The sequence below is a fragment of the Liolophura sinensis genome, chromosome 8, assembly GCF_032854445.1.
Source record: "Liolophura sinensis isolate JHLJ2023 chromosome 8, CUHK_Ljap_v2, whole genome shotgun sequence".
In the NCBI taxonomy this organism is placed as follows: domain Eukaryota; kingdom Metazoa; phylum Mollusca; class Polyplacophora; order Chitonida; family Chitonidae; genus Liolophura; species Liolophura sinensis.
The window spans coordinates 46,135,025-46,155,334 of NC_088302.1; the positions used below are offsets into that span (position 1 = coordinate 46,135,025).

Sequence of the window (20,310 nt, forward strand, 5' to 3'; positions counted from 1 at the left end):
TCCATGTACATGAATGGGACAATATATGATAATCCCATTTCTGTCATTTGTAACACAGTTTCAAACGGCACGTAATTACGTCCACATCAAACCCCATTTATGTACATATGAAGCTTGTGTAATACTGTTATTTGACCCTTCACGTGATCAACATTAAATCATTAAATGACATACAGGTAAGCTATGACTTCGTAGTGTGAAGAGGCAGTGCAGGTGTTATTTGTGTGCAGTGTGGTTTTGTTTTTGAGTCTTCTGTGTACGCATATACGGCGTATACTCTCCCCCGATATACCTGGCTATTCAACCTTAACCTCATATACCGACATAAGGGTTGTGTACAATATTACAGCTGTTTGTCCTACAGCCACCTAACACAACAGGTCATGACCTACATGACCGCAAGCAGTCCTAGTCTAAGTACACACATGCATTTATAAGGAAGTATAGGAATAATTAGAACGATTATCGTTACATATATTTCCTGCGTTTACATAATTACCCCGAAGCATTACACATATATAACCCCATATAATTCGAGTTTTAACTGTTTTAGTTGTTCCTATCTGATTTTAAACACGTCCGAACATTTGTTTCGTTTTTGATGTTCTCACCACCATATCGAAAACCTCAACCGTCTCGTGTTTTCACATTGTTCTCGCCATGATATGGCTGAAATATTGCCAATGTGGCGTTAAGCTATAATCATTCATTCATTCATATAACTTATTCTAACTTAATTCTTAAAATGAGATTTAATTCTAGCTTATTATATAGGGGTGCATCATATTTATGTGAATTATTATCAACTTGTTCATTCCAGTCGATACGTTGTATGCCCAGAACCTATCAGTTTTAATTAAGTCAGTCCTAGTGGCCGCCTCTTTTCGCTTAACTAGATATAACAATATTAACAACAGGTCAGAAGAAGTATGCGCCTATTTACACTGAGTCTACCCGATGACGCATCTTTCGTTGCAAAGGTCAAACCTAATATTTTTGAAAAACCTAATATTAATATTACACACAAAGAGAGAGAGAGAGAGAGAGAGAGAGAGAGAGAGAGAGAGAGAGAGATAGAGAGAGAGAGAGAGAGAGAGAGAGAGAGAGAGAGAGAGAGAGAGAGAGAGAGCTTACTCCCCAAAATATGGCGGTGATTTCGATTTGACTAACAGTGGAAGGCTGAGAATAGGTGTTACTTTAGATCTACTGTGTGCGACAAGTCGATATAGGGATCGGCTATACTATACATCTCATTATGTGGGGATAAATATGACACCCAATAAAAAAAAATATTTCCTGTCACCTGTTCCATCCCAGTTGTCTATCAGTGCCACTACTCTATATCACAGTTTAGGATGTCATCATTCGGGCACTGTACAACCACAGTTGAAAACTGCTACATTATTTGATTAACGTGGCTTGATAGCTGTCAAAACGCGCCACTGTACACCGTGCAGGCGATTAGCATGACACATTTCCCTAAAGGCAAAATATTCCGGATACGTAATGTCGAATAATACGGCTTTCCATAGCTCAATTATATTAAACATCGATTATGACAATATAAGACGACTTTCAGTTTTCATATAGTTGATCGATATAATCCCAACTTTGACATTATCAGATGTCCCGCTGTTTGTTTATAAGCTTATTAGACATTTCATATCAATACTTAGATGTGGCTCATCTAAATTTATTTATTTATTTATTTATTTATTTATTTCATTGGTGTTTTATGCCGTATTCAATAATATTTTATTTGACGGCGGCAAGCATTATGGTCGATCATCCGCAGGTTGCTGACAGATGTACATTTCGACGTACGGCCGGAGAGGAAGCCATCAAGAGCTGGACGAGAACTCACAGCGACCACATTGGAGAGAAGCTTCTGGGTCATTATGCCGCGCCGGCGTGCTAAACACCTTGGCCACGGAGGCCTCAAAAATGTTATCTCGGGTCTCATACAGATTTATTTATTTATTTATTTGGCTGGTGTTTTATGCCGTACTTAAGCATATTTGACCTATACAACAGCGGCCAGTATTATGGTGAGAGAAAATATATCAATGTAAAAGCATAATGTTAAAACAATAGACAAGGGTGAGCGATAACATAACATTGGAAATCTCGATTTTGGTTCAGGGCTGATGCAGGTATACGAACTATGTCAATTATATAATTATACATATAACGTGCAGACGTGTTTTAGCTGTATACCATTCCAATCTCTAGAAGGAGGACCAGCTCTCTCTGTTGCATCTAATTCAGTTTGCATCAAGCTATGTCTCATCTGTCAGTCACGTCCCTGACCATCCTTGTCAAAAATGCCCTGAAAAATACTTTTGCTGACAACCACATATTATTTGTCAGATTTACCTGCCAGAGTTCCGACAGGTGGGTAAGTCTAGAGCTATCTTGATTCGCATGCATCAGGCAATATACACGGTGTCCCAGAAGTCGCGCACCATCCAGGTTGAGGTTGAATGCTTGAGCTACAGAGCAGTGTGTTGCCCCATTTTTCCAAACATAAAAACCAATTCAACTCTTTCTTGTACTGTTAGTTTATTAGCCATAATTAACTCTGAAAGAGAGAAAAACAATTTAAAATCAGTATTAAATCTGAAACACAGAAAAAAATGAAAACCGGGATGGTGCACAACTTCTGGGACACTCTGTAGAAAGCACAATACTCACAGCAACCAGCTTTGTTTGGCCAGAATCGTTTTGTGCCGGCCACAGACTACACTACCGTTATTTTCCGGGTCACACACGGAGACAGTTTCACGCCAATACCGGCGACACTGTAGCCTCAGTATTTAAGTCAGGTATTAAATATCCATTCTTAATGCCAGTCCCCAAGAGGACCAGCTCCGCCGTGGTACGTCCATTCCTATCCTTGACACGTACGTGTACTTTATGGTAAGCTGTGGGCTTTAAAGGCCATCCGCTGCAACGTTACAGACTGCATGTATTATAATGCCTTGTTCGACATTGATGTCCAACTAGTCAACAGCATATCCTCGGCTCTGTTAACATATGCTCACCTCATGTGAACAGCTGTTGTAACCGTGTCCCGTGTAATCGGTGTAGGCATAAATGTGTCTCTTCTGTCAGATTCAGACTTATTGCTGATTTCATATACCAACTTTAAATACACACAAGTGATTAGTCAGTTGTATATATAATTTGTTTCCATATTTTAGGTGAGATTTATATGTGTTGAACATATCAGAAATATTTCAAGTCGTTGTACATCGTATAGGCAAATTACAATTCGCTGAAGTATTAAAGCCGATTAATGGCCGATCCCTATCGTTATGGATACAACGTACATTTATTTATCTGAAATCTTATCTGAAAACACATGTCAAAGGTCAACAAAATACTGTTTAATGACAATCATTCACGAGAAGATAACGTGTGGTTTATCAGCTCTTGTTAAGGTATACGGGGATCGGTTCTCGTGAGTTTTCGGTAACAGACGTACATACCGGCAAGAAAAGACAGATACAGGTTATTCCATGTACATGTAGTCACTGTTAAGGCGAAGTTACATTATACACGATTTACATAAGTCCGTCGGCACGACGGCTGTTTTCGGCCATTACCGCCTACAATCTGGCCCGGCGATTTTTGCGGGCACATCGGGCAACAACCAAAAAGTCATGTGTCAATAAAAAGGAATATGTTTTCCAAATTTGGCCCATATATAAACTCTATCTTGATAACCACATATGACAGTGGTGTCAGATAAGCTGACACATTTCCTTAAAGGTAAATCCTTTTACAAAACGGTTGGCATATTCTGAGCACGTAATGTCGAACAGAACGATTTGTCAAAGTTCGCTGATTTGATAGTTGATTACCACATCGATAGTTAGTGAAGCAACTTCAAACCCATTGGGATTTTTCCGATTGGTGTGCCGCGGAAAGATTCTCAAAAATCGACATCCCCATGCACAAGCTGTCCGTACGACGTTTTACCTGTTCTTGATAAATTTGTATATCTGTTCTTTGGTTACCTAAAAAATCAAGCATGTTCTGATATTGACGGTCAATGCGGCGACAGTCGCCTGTGCATGATGCCCCGAATCTCCATCCTGAGAGCGCGGGAACGACTTACTATAAAAGAATACATGACCGCCTGCTGATCACCACAGGCGATATATCAGAAATATCACATCGTAATAGATTAGCATATAGTCTCAGTAAAAATGTGGCAATACCTACCACCAATTATACATGCAGTATTTAAACAAACACGATGGACTGAATGAGCGATCTAACATGAATGGAATTCAGAATATAGAGTTCGTGTTTGACATGCTCGATATTTCGGCGTTTTTAACCCATCGTCAGGAAACATATAGGATGCTTCGGGGTCTATTAAATCTGATGTAAGGAAACATATATTGGTATATGTATTTTCCGATGATAGCTTCATAAACGCAGAATTATCCAGCATAACAAAGTTAAGTTTCCTGACAAATGTGTAATAAATGCCGAAATTTCGAGAATTACAAACATGGGTTCTGCATTCGGAGTTTCTTTCCTGTTGTTTCACCTTACACTTACCTGTAGAGCGTCTGGTTTTGAGCTATGGTGATGTATGACCAATTTATCACCCATTCTATTGTTAACAATACTGGAGACAGCCGGTTTCATGACGTATGTTTTTTTTTCTTTCAACAGCACATTACTTATATTACGTAAGCATTTTATATGCGCAATCTTGCTGATGAAACCAACCGCCTGCATCTAGCTGTGTTGTCCGAATTAATTCACAGCCGCCTGAGAACAAGTATCTAGTGTACAACTTGAAAACAATCAGACAATAAAGAATATGACAAAAGATCAAACACAGAAACACGAACTCCCTCAGACACATATAAATTCAACAACTATAACCACCTTAGAAAATACAATGGTTAGCTGTAGACACATATGTGTAGGAACAAAACAAATACACAAACCATATGCCACAAATATATGTGTTTTCAGTTCCTTACTATGCTCCAGCTGAAAGCAGCCTGACACCAGGAATCCCGGAGTCAGAAAGCATGATATAATCATTTGACGGACAGCGTACAGAGTAATGCCTGAGCAGCGACGACAGTGTGATATCTGGGAAATGGTCACACGAAACCGGTGAAATATGGTCTCACAGATAGGGTTTTATTCTAACTGTTCATGTAAATGCATAAATAGTAACAAATTACATGCCCCTAGCACGATGACCATGGGAATTAGGCAACAAAATGCAGAGAAGTTGATGGCAATGGCAAAGACGTCACTGGTCTATATACGCTCAAAATGCTGTGTTATCATCACATGTGACCCAAAATCACATTAAAACAATGCAAAAGGGCCAACAAAAGTCACATGCACCAGCTGAGGAATACAAGAACACAAACGTAATCCTGGGTGAAAATCTCACTGTATGGTACTACGGCGACATTTGTCCTACAAAAGCAGCACGCGTTTTGGGGGACAAAAAAAGTAGAACTCCAGATCACCACCAGGCAAAAAACTATAATAAAAGATTATTTATTTATTTATTAAAATTCACCCAAGAATTTTACGCTCAAACGGTGGCCGTCCGTCCGTCCGAGTGTCCTGGGGGAAACCACTGACCTATGACAAGTTGTACATGCACAAACTTTCTCATGTGCGAATGTACACTTCTGCTACATTTATGGTAAGTCGTCTTCAACCAAGGTTAGGCTGCATTGTAAACGGCCACACCAGCGTCGCTGACAGCTGTTCCGTCACGAAACGAACGAGCAGTAAAAGCGGGGAAATTCAAAATTCCCTATACAGCCCGGGACTGAAATCACGCCTCGCGCTTGTAAATAATAAGCCAATTATGCTATTCTAAAATAACAGAAAAATTCAATTTGATTTGAACTGATCTATTTTTCGCGAAAAATCTCCAGTAGGCCTTAGTCTCTTTAAAAACGAAACAGTCCAGGGGAGACAATCCATGTCGCCTTCAAAGCTTCTCATTCTCCCATTGTTCACCTAAGAAATGCGTGACAACTGCAGACCCATAATATACAATTAAGACGAACATAATAAAGAGCAAAACCAGAGCAGCGATGACAGTGTGATCATTGGCAAATGGTCACACGTAACCGATGAAATAGGCCTATGGCCTCGTGTCAGTTTACCTCAGTTGGGCTGCTCATGCCGAACCTTAGTTTTACAAAAATCCCGGAAGACGTACGTTTTTTTATCGATTAATAATAGTTTGGTAGACATTTTCAACCAAATATATTGGGTTTAATATCAAATATATATTTAGTCGCAATGTTTGTAATTTGATTGTGTCCAGCCTCAAATTACAGACAGATGTTTCATATAAAAACTTAGTTCTAACGGTCAGTTTTCATAAAATAGCGATGAGTGATTTGACATGATGACACGTGGCGAACTTGCAAGCTATATACGTACGATATGTTAATGTAGAAAATGTTAGGCTCACAGTGTTTTTAAAGGGGTGGGGGAGTTGTAAAATTTATGAAGAGGTTTGTCAGGCCTCAACCGCAAGCAGAGGCAACACAAAGATGCATTAGCATATGCTTGTTCATTTGAAAATAGATATGATTTACACTGGACGTTTGTCTTTGAACGCGTTCAACATAATCCTGCAGACAGTTTAACCGTGTGTTCATAATCCCTGATAACTCTAACAGATAACGCGCTTGGTATTCCTACGCGCTTTGTCATTCAACGTATGAAGAAGGATGGTTCGTAAATTTAAAACACTGACTGACAATGCACTGTCTATGATCTTACCTCTTACTGCTAGACGGAGACGACTGCTTTTTTAACATGGCTGTGACTGTAACAGTCCTTTACGCGGTCCGTTCCTTGTTTGTGTCATCAAGCCTCAGTCAAATCGTTGTCCCCTTTGTTACAAACCCTCTTGTAGCACAAGCTTTACGTATGTACACCCTGTTGAATCTCCCGCAGACAACACACATGTATACATACACACACATGCACACAGAAAGCCTACTAAAAACTTGAATTCAGCGCGTCGATCGGTTGCAAAGAGGACGTTTTATTAATCACCCTGTCGCGCGGGCGTTGTGTTTGGGTTCAGAAGAAGATATCTAGGTCACACATGCATCGTATTACAGTGGTACTTGGGCAGCAGTTCCCCCGTTTGGCGGCTGCTGCTTTCACGTTAGGCATTCTAGTCCTCAGCGTATGTCTGCCACGGGTACAAGCTCTGGTATCAATATACACCATTTTCAATCCATTTCTGCGCTTAGCTGATTTGCAGGCATTTTAGAGTGATGCTCACGTGAAATTCCCTTAAAGATGAGATTATCAAAGCAGTTTATCAATATCAGCAAAGTTGGTCTATCATTTTTTATGGAATACATTCTTCTATAGGAATATTCTTTTACACAAAAGTCCCTTTTTGTACAAAGAAAACTATATCTGTTTTGGACGATTTTATTTAACACACGGAATTATTTTTCATATATGTATATATATATATATGCCCCGTATGTACAAGTAAAGGAGATAGTACACCCTTTTAAAGTGAAATGCTACTCCGCTATATAACTTTAATAATATTAAATCCAACATTTTGTCAGTGATGGAGGAGAGAAAATATTTACAAAATGCTTGGATTCTAAAGTCTATATCTATCTATAATGTTGTCTGTATAACATTACGTTATACAGATTGTGAATAACCATTAGGTGGCGAAACATTTTAAGGTGTAGGTGCTCAAACATTTCTCAACATTTAACATCCTGTATCATTTTGGGGGATCTGTGACCGACTTGGTTAACGTGCCAGCGCGGCGCAGTGACCCAGGGGCCCCTCACCAATGCGGTCGCTGTGAGTTCAAGTCCAGCTCATGCTTGCTTCCTCTCCGGCCGTATATGTGTGAAGGTCTGTCAATAACCTGCAGATGGTCGTGGGTTTCCCCTCGGTCTCTGCGCGGTTTCCTCCCACCATAATGCTGGCCGCATTTGTGTAAGTGAAATAGTCCTGAGTACAGCGTGAAACACTAATGAAATAAATAAATAAATAAATAAATAGATAAATAAATAAATAAATAAATAAATCATTCAACACTTGAGAGAAAATGTTGACACATTAAAATTTGCGTTTTAAGAGAGTATAATTGGCAATTGATACAATTAGGTTTTCATGTGCATAAATCACTATGATGATAGAGTCCAAAAAACGTCTACTTAATTTCTGCACAACGACTATACTGATCCTGCACAGTGACATGTGTCATGGCTTCTATTTGTCGGAGAGATGCTATTCCGTAAGTGGCGGTCCTGTTAGGAGAATATTTGAGGATGCTTTGCAAAGATCGGTCACTTGGACAAGAAAACACTGCCAGTCTCGTCTCTGTGTGTCATGCACCCATTTGGTAAATAAAAACGACGCGATCCGGCTGAATGAAGAGGTCAGAGGTCACGAGCAAGTGATACCACGCTTGCATGGTATCTGTAGACCAATGTAAGGTGTGTTGCCTTCATTAATAAAGGAACTGATTAATTCTAGACAAGGAGACTGACAAACAAATTATAATCACTAAATGTACTGAATATGGGCGTATTTATTTTCCCGATTACGATGTGAACTTCTCAACATGCAAAAAGCCTTAAAAAAAAGACTTCATCTTTACAAGTTGTTTACTGCCATTTATGTAAACGAGTGCAACCTCCATATACAGACACGAGTGAGTAAATGATTTTGTGCAAATATATATATTTATATAACAAATATTCTCCTTGTCATGTCATAATGGTGCTAAGCGCATAATTTCAGCGGGAATACCTCATCATGCTTCAGTTCGTTACTCCCAAACTTGGTTTGGCATAAATCTATCAACTCCACAGCTCTTTAACATCAGACTCAATATATGATATTCTCTTAAAATGTTTTTAAGTTGTCCACATTTTAATCTGTCTTAACAACAATAGGCTCATATGTACCATGCAACTCCACATATGTCTTAACCATTAACAGTAGGCTGATATTTATTTATTTATTTTATTTGTCAGTGTCTGAACTACATTTTCCCCTCTGTGTATGTTACAGCCTGCACTGTCATTCAGTCGAGCGTTCTCGAGGCTTCGAAACATACATCGAGAGCTCGGTATCAAGGACGCTACTGTCAACCCGTCCATCCTGAGAATTTACACACTCATAGGCAGTTGGGGAATAAACCACTTATCGGACTATCATCCGTAAGTGAGTGAGTGCTTGGGGTTTAACGTCGTACTCAACAATTTTTCAGTCATATGGCGACGAAGGAATCATTAGGGTGCATGTACGTGTAATTTGCCTCCTTATTGCAGGACGGCTATCATCCGTAGATTAAGAAATTTATGTGAGCTGTGGATTCTACATTTGCGTGGACTGACTTGACTTTGGAAACCGGAATATTCCATCCGGATTTAGACGCGGTCATTAGTAAGAGGCTATACATATATATTTGTAATTATTTGTATTGTTTTGTATATTATTGTCAGTTGTAATATTTGTATATTTTATTCAAATATATGTATTGAACTTATTCAAGCATATTCGTGTTATTTGTTTGATCTTGTGTAAGGCCTATCGCTGATCTGAGAGTAAAACAAGCCAGTTGTTTCTCAACTTTACTCTCCAATCGTGGTGCCCTTACATATTTAAGGCATGTATTGGAACTAAAATTGTAGCACGTTAATTGTCAGCTTGAATAGCGGTATTTTGGTTCCTGTACTGGATCAAACAGAGATTCACATTTTGTACAACTATTTATATTGTTTCTTTGTACACTATGTTGTGTCATTATGGTTGAGGAATTTAATGTAGAGTCATACCTTGACGGTGAGGATTTTCAGTTGTTAAGGTGTCTGATTTAAGAAGGCAGATTTAAGGAAAATATCTTACAAGTTTGAATCAGACTAAAGCCAGAGTCTTATAAAAAGTGAAGTGGTGGATGCTATTAACAAACAGAGAGAGAGAGAGAGAGAAATTAGAACAGGAGTCCAAACTGAAGGAACTCCAAGTTAAAAGTAATGGTATTGAAGCTGTTAGTCATAGTCACCAAGAATTTGATTTGGCTCGAACCATTCGATTAGTGCCCAAATTTAATGATAAGGATGTAGAAAGTTTTTTTTTCTATCCTTTGAGAAAATGGCTGTAAGCTTGGAATGACCTGAAAGGCATTGGAGAATGCTACTTCAGAGTACATTTGAAGGTAAGGCTGCAGAGGTCTATTCTGCTTTATCGGTAGATCAGTTTTCAGATTACAACACATTTAAGGCAATAGACTTGTCTGCTTATGACCTTTGTGCCGAAGGCCTATAGACAGAAGTTCAGACAGGTTAGAAAACAGTCTGGTGAAACGTACTTGGAGTTTGCCATGGTTAAAGAAAACCAGTTTGGCAGCTGGCACAGGGCTCTGAAGTCAGATCATTCTTTTGAGCAATTAAGGAAGATTGTTCTCTTGGAGGAATTTAAGAACAGTGTTCCTAATGAGGTCAAGATTTAGTTAGGTGAACAGAAGGTCAAGGACATTAAGACCGCAGCCAGTTTGGCCCATGAATATGAGTTAAATCATAAAACTGGTGGACAAAATTTTCAGCCTAAATTTCAGAAGAAGTGGATTTCTAATCAGAAAACTTCAAATTTTAGTACGGACAACAGATCGGTGAGAAGCATAAGTCAATTGTGGGTTTTTCTTCTGACAAGAAGACCTTCCAGTCTAAACCTCAAAATGTAAGTCCATCTTTTTGCCGTTATTGTAAAGCCCCAGGACACCTATTATCCACGTGTCCAGTACTGAAGAAAAAAGACGAGCGACAGTCAGTACCTTTTGTTAACTCTAGTTGTAAACCAGATAGTGTTGGTCCTGTCGTTAAAGCACAAGTTAAGGGAGTAGGGCGGACTTCAGAGACATACTAGGGATTCATATCTGATGGTGGTGGTAACTGGTAAGGGAGTTATCTCCCCTGTTCTTAAACTTAGTGATACTAGGGCTAGTTAGTCATTGATGTTGGCAGATGTGATTCCTGCACATTCTGATAAGGCCAACAGTCATCTTTTAATTCAGGGTATTAATGGAAAGTTTATGTCTGTTCCATTGTTGGAGGTTACACTTACTTCTGATTTGGTTACTTTATTAGTAACTGTAGGGGTTATTCATACTTTGCCTGTGGAAGGTACTTCCTATTTGCTGGGTAATGACTTAGCAGAAGATAAAATTAAGGCGTGTCCTCTTGTCTGTAGTGTTCCGGTTTTGGACGGAAATGCAGAAGATCTACAAGAGGAGTTTCCAGGTATATTTCCCTTTTATATGGTTACCGGGTCACACAAAATGGCGAGGGAAGGAAGACATTTCTTCTATTACCCCTGGGGATTCAGCGGGTAATATTAATTCGGATGAAATTTTCTTTCATGATATTGACGGTGTAGAGGGTGGTCTGGAGTTAGACAGACTGGTATTCTGTAGATCTGATGTGGTTAAACAACAAACACAAATCCCAAATTAAGGGAATTAAGTAAGTCTGCTTTATATGTGGAGCAAATAGCTCATGTACGTGTTGGTTATTACATGGAGGATGGGCTGTTGAGAAGAAAGTATAGACCCCCTTATGTATCAGCTAATGATGACTGGCCAATTTTTAATCAAGTTGTCCTATCTCCAAGTTATAGGCAGGAAGTACTTAGGATGGCTCACGAGATTCCAATAGATGGACATTTAGGCATTAGAAAGACAGAAAGTAAAATCACTCGCCATTTTTACCAGCCTAAGATTTACAAGGCTGTGGTTAATTTCTGTAAAACATGGCACACCTGTCAGCTGGTAGGAAAACCACAGCATAGTGTAAGGTCTGTACCCTTAATTCCCATTTCTGCTTTTGGTGAACCTTTTAGAAAGGTACTGATTGATCCGGTTGGTCCGCTACCTAGAACTAAGTCAGGATACAAGTATCTTCTGACTATTATCGATACAGCTACCAGATTTCCGGAGGCCATGTCCTTGAAACAGATAACCACTCCTCAAATAGTTAATAGTTTGTTACAGTTTTCACCAGATATGGTTTACCTAAGGAAATTTTGCCGTCCCTACCCCAGGAACCGCTTAAGGCCAAGTTTAGTGGACTATATCAAGTGGTGAAGAAAGTTAACGATGTCAGCTACATTATTACCACACCCGACCGTAGGAAAACTGAAAGAGTATGTCACATTAATATGCCCAAGAAGTATAATTCCCGTGATGCAAGTCAGTCAATAGCTATGGCTAGCACAGTAGTAAATCATGTAGAGGAGAGCGATGAATTGTCTACTAGATGTACCGAGTCCAAAAAGCCAGTTAGCACCCAAGTTGGTTTGTTTGATCCTAAGTTGGATAACTCAAGTGTATTGAGCAATTTAGATGAAGTGTCAAGTCATCTTTCTATACGTCAGATACGTGATATTTGTAAGCTCTCTAGACTTACTCTAAGATATGATGGGATTAGGTTGCACTAATGTTGCAGTACATGATGTAGATGTAGGACGGGCTGAACCTATCAAACAGAATTAACCCTGCAAAGTTAAAATGTGTTAACCAGGAAATACAGTACATGATAGATAATGGGATTTTAGAACCTAGCCAGAGTGGCTGGTGTTCCCCAGATGTAGTTATCCTAAGACCGATGGTTCTATACGCCTATGCGTGGATTACAGAATGTCAATGCTGTAAACAAGACGGATTCTTGTCCTATTCCCCGTCCTATTCCCCGTATTAAGGATTGTATTGATAGGGTAGGAAATGAAAAGATGGATCTTCTTAAGGGTTGTGAAGCTTGCAGTCATTCATTCAACAAGTCCACTTGAGAGCAGTCATATTTACTGTCATCCACTATAAAGGATTTTCCTGGGTTTGGAGATATCGGCTCTCACATCATTCGACATTCGTCATTTGTGCTCCATTTTCTGTACGTTGCACTTTGTGAGCTTATGTTTTGCCACTTGCTATTTTTTGAGACGTTATTTTGGAGCTTGTATCGCTCATAGTCTCTTTGTGCAATTACGTACATTTCCCTGAAAGTGACTGCGTATTTCCGAGGAGTGAAATATACATCGATAGCTGGGCATCACAGACACTGCTGTCAACCCGTCGATCTGAGAGGTTACACATTCACAGACAGTTGGGGGAATAAACCACTTAAAGGACTGTCATCCGTAGATTGAGGAATTCATCTGGGCTGTGGATTCTATATTTATGTGGACTGACTCGCCTTTGGAAGCCGAGATATTCCATCCGGATTTAGACGCTGTCATGAGTAAGAGACTATATATATATATATATATATATATATATATATATATATATATATATATATATATATATATATATATTTGCAATTACTTGTATTGTTTTGTATGTTATTGTCAGTTGTAATATGTATGTATTTTGTTAAAATATATGTATTGAACTTATTCAACCGTCTTCATGTTTATTTGTTTGATCTTGTGTAAGGCCTATCGCTGATCTGAGAGTTAAACAAGACAGTTGTTTCTAATCCTTACTCTCCGATAGTGGTACCCTTACAGCACTTCAGATGGCTTAATAACAATCATGTGCACCATGTAATTCCACAAATGTTTTAATAATTAACAACAGATTCATATGTACCGTGGCCAGCACACTACCATAGCCAGAGCTCAAACTCTCACAGATCAAACCCTGGTGTGACCGGACCTTAGAGTAAATCTGGCGTCTGGGATATCACATATCTCATTAAGTGAATGGTTTATGTTAAAAATGGGGTTTCAGAAATGTGACCTTCCCACTACCCAATATGGACAAACTGGGAGATAGGAAGACGGAGAGTAACGGAGTATGCCAGCTTTAGTAAGCATGTGTAGCATCACCGCTCACATCTCGCACTGCGACGAAGAAACAGTTACACCGAAGTTCTGGGTTTGATACTGAAGCTTTATTTGTTAGATCGAAAGCTAAGTGAAGCTGAAAGTAACAAGACATGTGCGTTAACAGTGCAGTTTACACAAAATGAAAACTGGGCACGAAATGATGGTTATAACATTACGCCATGTGCGTTTTTCATTTATGCCGTTTTACTCGAAATAAAGCTTCTAGATGAAAATTACACAGTTATCCAGTTGAATTACAAATTGTCATGACGTTAGGGCTAACAGTTATGACAAACAAAAACCATACTAACCACCATTGACAGGATCTGCATTATGTTTTCGCAAAAATGGCTGCACGCAGGCACACAAATCAATCTCACAATACTCTCAATCAACTTTCATAATTAACTCTTGACAACTTAATCTCAGGCCTAGTACAGGCCGTGACACAGAGCGATATACGAAGCTCACAGTTCTTTCCTCATAAACTTGTTGAAATTCCACTGTATACAATGTACATATATATATATATATATATATATATATATATATATATATATATATATATATATATATATATATATATATATATATACAGAATAAGGACACATGCAAAAATCAAGATGAATGATGTAGGAGTTACGTCCCCTGATCTATGCCCACTTCAGAATCGTCAGAATTGTATGGCCAGTGCCGTTGTGGTTAGGTCATAAGTCGTTTGCCCCTGTACCCCATGTACTGTCGTTTGTGTAAAACTGTCCCATGTACTGTAGTTTGTGTAAAAAAATGTCTCCTGTACTGGCGTTTGTGTAAAAATGCCCTCTGTACTGTCGTTCGTGTAAAAATGCCCTCTGCACTGTCGTTTGTGTAAAAATGCCCCTCGTACTGTCGTTTGTATAAAAATGTTCTATGTACTGTCGTTTGTGAAAAATTGCCCTCTGTACTGTCGTTTGTGTAAAAATGCCCCTGTACTGTCGTTCTTGTAAAATGCCCCTGTATTGTCGTTTGTATAAAAATGTCCCATGTACTGTTCTTTGCATAAAAATGCCCCACATATTGTCGTTTGTGTAAAAATGCCCCTCCCCCGGGCTGTCGTTTGTATGAAAATGCCCTCTGTACTGTCTTTTGCGTAAAAATGCCCCATGCACTGTCGTTTGTATAAAAATGCCCTCTGTACTGTCTTTTGCGTAAAAATGCCCCACTCCGATTCACTCCGAGGGGGTAGGGCGGGGCAAAGCGCCCACTCGGGGTAAAGCGCCTTTTGCCGAAATACAAAATATGACGTCATCTCCATCCTCGGCAGCAATGCGACACAGGTGCTGCCCTCTATGTTGTCAACTGACTGTTGCATCATCTCCGATCGAGCGGTGGTTGAGTTTTCTGCGAGGTAAGTTTGATTTTACCCAGGATTGATGTAAAAATTGACAGTTACATAAAGCGTTCTACTGCCAGTTTATTAACAGTAACGATAAAATGCTATTGCACACCAATAAACTGATATGTACAGTACATAATCACTACAAAATTAGTAAGTGATACTTTCAGGTCAATCCCATAAAAAAGAAAGATCAAAAAGCACGTGGTGGGGGCAAAGCGCCCTTCAATTGTTGGAGGTAAAGCGCCTACCTAGGCGCGTTGCCCCTTCTTAGTGGGCGCTTTGCCCCTACATCTTAAATAGTACTAAAATGTACTAAAACTCTTACATCTAAAGTCTTTCCTTAAAAATAATTAAACAAATATCTGCAAGATAAATATTAGACCTACATATTTACAGCATTGGCTGTGCAGCGTTGGCTATAATACTTGATAATCACAGTATTTTCCTTTCTTTCAGCATCATGGTTAGGACTTACAAGCGTAAAACTAATCAAGGGGGATATGGAAATGACCAGTTAAAGTTAGCCCTGGAGAAAGTTCAAACAGGAATACCGCTGCTTGTCGCAGCCAAGGAGTTCAAAATTCCGCCAAGAACTCTGCGTCGTCATAGAGATGGACTAGTTGCCAATCCTGGTGTGTCACAACTGGGGCGATACACAAATATTCTTTCCACGCAGGTGGAGAATGAGCTTCATGCTCACATAAAGTACATGGAAAAATCCTTATATGGTCTAACCACAAATGACGTCCGACGTTTGGAAGGGGTTGGCTTCGCGCTTTCCTGTTACGCCATAAAGATATCAGCATCAGGGTGCCACAAGGTACTAACATTTCCAGAGCAGTTGGCTTCAACAAACCGAAGGTTCAACAGTTTTTTGTTGCTAGAATCCAAAGAATTCACACCAAGACAGGTGTGGAACATGGATGAAACTGGAGTAACTAACGTCCACAAACCAGGGAAAGTTTTGGCAACAAGAGGCATAAGGCAAGTTGGTAAGATGACGAGCGGTGAAAGAGGGAAAAATGTCACTGTTATCTGTGCTATGAACGCTATTGGAGTATATGTTCCTCCAATGTTCATATTTCCGAGAAAGAGAATGAATGACACATTGATGACAGGTGCTCCACCACAATCCGTTGGATATGCCAACCCCAGTGGATGGACAGATTCCGAACTCTTCATTAAATGGCTAGAACATTTTGCATCCTTCACAAATGCCACACAAGGTTCTCACGAACAAATAGTAATACTGGATGGACACCACAGCCACAAGACTCTGGCTGCAGTCACTTTTGCAAGGGCACACGGGATTCACCTGCTAACTCTCCCACCACACAGCACACATAAGATGCAACCTTTAGATCGGACATACTTTAAATCTTTAAAGAGTGCCTACAATGATGCCGCAGATTCCTGGATGGTGTCGCACCCTGGGAGACGTATATCGTTCTTTGACATGGCAGGAATATTTGGTCAGGCGTTTCATCGGTCGGCTACCCAAGAGAAATGTATAAACGGCTTTCGCATGTGTGGCATTTGGCCATTCGATGAGAACGTCTTCTCGGACGAAGACTTTGCAGCGGCAACCGTTACGGACCAACCAGAACCGGACAATAATGAAATTGTGGCCACAGAAGATCCAGATGTACGACCAGATTTACCAAATATGCCTTCCACTGGCGATTCATCCGAAGAGGACGAAGGGCCAGATGATCCAGAAAGCCATCGTGGCTTATCACACGATGGGGAACCTTCTGCCAGTATCCCATCATCTTGTGGAGAAACGCCGTTAACTACCGTGAAATCTCCAGGATCTTCCGATATCGCAGGTGCTACTCAACAGACAAATTCAGACGATTTGATTCACCAGGAATGTGCTGCAGGTGAGTTAACATAAAGCTAATAAACATGTTTTATTGCTTTTACTGAGGACAACTCAGTGAGATGGTGTCCTTTCGTTTAAAACTAACAAGACTTTATACTGTCCTCTCTTTAAATACATACGTCTCCAAGAGTCATAATTTCAAACCACTGCAAATGCTTATATGCACGTGGCTTATATATGTGAAAGTGTTTGGATGTGCTTTTGTGTTCAAGAGCTTTTACTTTTGCTGACAACACTGCTCTTTAAAATACCAATGCTGTCATCTCCAGGCTCAACTGAGCTAAAAATGGATAGTTTTATATGTATACTAGTGATATACATCTGTGTATTCAATTAAAACATGATTTGTTTGTACTGCTTACAGATATAACTCAACTGATTCGCAGTTTGTCACCTCTGCCTAAATTGGCAGCTCCCCGTAGCAGAAAGCGGAAATCAGAGGAGGCAACACTGCTGACAGCGTCCCCTTATAAAGATCAGCTGGTTGAGAAACAGAACATGAAAGCTTTGAAGGACAAGAAAGGGAAGTCGACTGGAAGCCGCAGAAAGGGCAAGGCAACAACAATCAAAAAGCCCAGAGGTACCAAACATCAGGGAACTCAGTGCGAAGACAGTGACGAGGATGGAGACGACCAGTGGCCTTGCCTTATTTGTAGTGAACCATTTTCGCGTTCGCGATCTAAAGAAGTGTGTGTGCAGTGCATGTGCTGTGAACAATGGGCACACGAGGAATGCACTGCTGGCGACGTGTGTTTTGTTTGCCCGAACTGTGACTCAGGTGATTCTGAGAGCTAAATTTGTGTATATTTACAGTCATCATAACAATTAAGTGAATTAAAAAATTCACCGCTTCAATTAGTTGTATTTTAATTTGGTTATTTCGACGGGGTTTGGGGGGGGGGGGCAAAGCGCCCGGGTATAGGCACTTTGCCCCACATACGTGGGCACTTTTCCCCACCCGTGGGGCAAAGTGCCCATTTGATCTCTTTTGTATTTCTCTCCTGAAACGACACTTAAAAAGCGAATTCGCCAATATAAGTCAGCTGGCACTTAGTGTATATGCATATGTCTCTTTAGCTATAGGGACAACTCAGTGCGTCCAATAATATTGGATTTCTATCAACTTTCGCTTAAGGTGGGCGCTTTGCCCCCGTCGACCCTAACCATGATGTAGAAACCCTTATGAGTTTAGCCAATCACTAGCGCTGTCACGTCAAAAAATATATTGGCTCTTGATTGTCAGTGTGGTTTCTTATCGTGGATGGACAGATATCGATGCAATAAATCGGATTTTGCGGTTAGTTTAGCTGTTAAACGGATGCATAATGGATCACACATTTATGACAACGGCTGCCTGTGTCGAGAAAACCACCTCGGAAGAGTCATTCCTTGAAGAAAAATATTGTGACATAGCATTATTTTTTCTTATTACGAAAATGTCTTCCCAAAATCTGCATGAAAGAGTCTATTATAAATCACAATATCCTGCTATGTTTGGTAAATTCACTGAAGTCGGTACAGCCAGCCTGGCAACACACTTACATCTATGCAGGTCGAAGACGAGGACGAGTAGTGCCGCTCACGACGCTTGTGCCCGCGAGGATCGTGATCGAGCGCCAAATTGAAAGAAACATCGGCCCTGTGAAAACGGAACAGAACTGATACTCTTTGGTTGGGTATCCGGCATTTTTCTTTGTATTTTCTTATTGTCACATTGTTTAATACCGATGGTAAGGGACAGCTCCTAGGTTTTGTAACGTCGATGTAGATAGCTATAACATGGCAAAATGGCTTCACCAAACGAGTGGCTAGGCACCGACGCTCGTTTGCTATTAATTTTGTTGATAAGTGGTGTGGAATTTTAAAAATAGTTTTAGAACATTTATGGAATACTACTTTATTAATTGATTCAGATTTAGTGGCCGGCTATGTTCACTTGAAATATGATCTGTGCATCAGGATCCTCGTGTACCGGTATTCAAAATCTTGGATCAACTTAACCAAAGGAGTGTACGTCGTCGCATGCTACACGGTTACGTTGACTGTTATGAAGGTGAAGCATATCATCTATCCAAGGCTATGCAAACTGAAAGAGGATATCCCGTCCCGCGACCGTTGAAAATCGCGTGCGAATGGTACCGTCCTCATGTCGCAACCTCGACTGGCTTCCATACAAGGCAGTGGTCCCTCCTTGGGATAGCTCATCATTACACTACATTCAGTTCCACCTCTACTGCCATCTCATTACGACTAGGAAACAATATGCTACACTGTACTGATTTAGCACTGTGTTTAGCACTGTACTTGGCTTTTAAGACGTCAACCCGAACGTAATATATAAGAAATATAAGAGACAATACATTCCATACTCATCATGGTAGTCTATACCCAAAGGACCCCAACAGAGTAATCATTGTGAGAATGAATTTAAGAATAATCAAATTTATTGAATAGAGTTTTGAATGAATGAATTATAACTTTGCGCCTCATCAGCATTTTTCAGCCATATCATGACGACTTTTGAAAGCACACCCAGCCGACTATTTTTTTAGACCAGATTTGTAAAAAATATAAATTCCAGAAATAAAAATGTCATTATCATTCGTGTAATGGCACTGTTATGTAACCCTAGCTTTGAGAGCGAAAAACACCAGTCAAAGACAATAGCAAGTTTTAAATCTCTCACTATAACGAACAACTATGCCCAGTGTATGAGAGACCATACTTTGAGGAAAAAGGAAAGCAGGAAACAATTTGTTTTTATCTAGCTAACCAGTAAGACAACCAGACAGGAAGAACCACTTGAGGCTCCTAGACACTGAAACACGTGAAGGTTTGATTCTGAGATATATAGACGGCAGGAAACAAACAAAAGAAGACAATAAAACAAAACAAAACAAAAACAAAAAAAACCCTTTGGGTGATAGTTAACAATTAATGGTAACTAAACGTATAGCTACTATGAATAAGCAAATGATAGAAACAATCAAGTTAACGTTTGACTCTCCATGATTGTTCTCTTTGGCAACTCCTGTTAAAATGAATTGCTATTATAAGAATGTTTATTTCAAGAAAAGGTGCTATTGCGGAAAGAATAAGTGAAAACTTAAAAGACATCGATGAGAGACAGGTTAATGTGTTATCATGTGCA

General features: G+C 39.8%; 1 protein-coding gene across 1 annotated transcript in view; it reads right to left on the reverse strand.

Moving 5' to 3' along the window:
* Positions 1-2,854, reverse strand: part of LOC135472602 (proton channel OtopLc-like) — a 28,540-nt gene extending 25,686 nt beyond the window's left edge. Inside the window, exon 1 of the mRNA XM_064752179.1 lies at positions 2,695-2,854. The gene's annotated coding sequence lies outside the window, so the exon portion shown is untranslated. The remainder of the gene's footprint in view (positions 1-2,694) is intronic.
* Positions 2,855-20,310: the final 17,456 nt, after the last annotated feature.